The sequence below is a fragment of the Propithecus coquereli genome, unplaced genomic scaffold (assembly GCF_000956105.1).
Source record: "Propithecus coquereli isolate 6110/MARCELLA unplaced genomic scaffold, Pcoq_1.0 Scaffold436, whole genome shotgun sequence".
NCBI lineage: Eukaryota > Metazoa > Chordata > Mammalia > Primates > Indriidae > Propithecus > Propithecus coquereli.
The window spans coordinates 24,992-26,257 of NW_012150130.1; positions in this window are offsets into that span (position 1 = coordinate 24,992).

Genomic DNA, 1,266 nt, shown 5'->3' on the forward strand with positions numbered 1-1,266 from the left:
TTTTGGTTAGGGTTAGGCTTAGTGTTAGGACAAGGCTAGGTTTAGGCCTTTCACTATGGTTAAAATTAGTATTAGCCTTAGGATTAGGGTTAGGTTCAGGGTTGGTGTTAGGGCTAAAATCAGGGTTAGGTTTAGGGTTACGGTCATGGTTAGGGTTAGGGTTAGAGTTAGGGCTAGGGTAAGAGTTACGGTTAGAGTTAGGGCTAGGATAGGTTTAGGGCTAGGGTTAGGGCTAGGGTTAGGTTAAGATTACTGCCAGTGTTATGGTTATAGTCAGGGTTAGGTTTAGGGCTATTGTTAGGGCTTGCGTTAGGGTTCTGGTTAACAGCAGGGTTAGGTCTAGTGGTAGGGGTAAGGCTAGGTTTAGCGTTAGGGCTAGCGTTAGTTTTAGGGCCAGCTTTAGGGTTAGGGTTAGTACTGGGCTAAGGCAAGGTTTACACCTAAGGCCAGGTTTAGCATTAGTGCTAGGTTTGGCACTAGGTCAAGGTTTTACATTTGTAGAAGCTCATTCTCATATACTCCTTAAAGCTTCTACACACACAAGAAAGGCATTTCATATCAAGAGGGTGATTTTTAGCTGCAAAAGAGTTTTATATGAAAACATTTACATTCACTCAAAGAATTATGCTAGACGATTGGTTGTTTACAGGATTTCATAACTGTGTGAGCTGAAGAAATGTGTTCCTTTCTTATGAAATATTTCAATGTATAAGAATATATTACTTATAGCTGTTTCTCTCAGGTTTATTTTTAAGGATAGTGGTAGTGGTAGTGCTAGGGCCATGGTTACAACTACAGCTATGGTTTAAGCTAGCGCTAGGATTAGGGCTATTGTAAATGTTAGAGTTAGGTATAGGGTTAGGGCAAGGTCTAAGGTTAGTGTGGTGGTAGCTTTAGTGTCAGGTTTAGGGCTAGTATTAGGGTAAGGGCTATGGTTAGGTTTAGGGCTAGGATTGGGAATAGGGCTAGCTTTAGGGTTAGGGATAGGCCTTGGGTGAAGGTTAGGGCTAGGGTTAGAGTTAGTATTAAGGTTACGGTTAGGGTTAGGGCTGTTGTTAGGGTTTTGCTTAGGTTTCGGGTTACGGTCGGCTTAGTGTTATTGCCAAGGCTAGGTTTAGGCCTAGGGCTAAGGTTATGGTTACTGTTATTGTTAGGGCTTCCATTAGGGTTAGGGTAAGTGTTAGGAGAGGGATGGCTTTAGCTTTATGAATAGGGCTAGGGTTAGGGTAGGGTTAGGGTTAGGGCTAGTTCTAGGATTAATGTTAG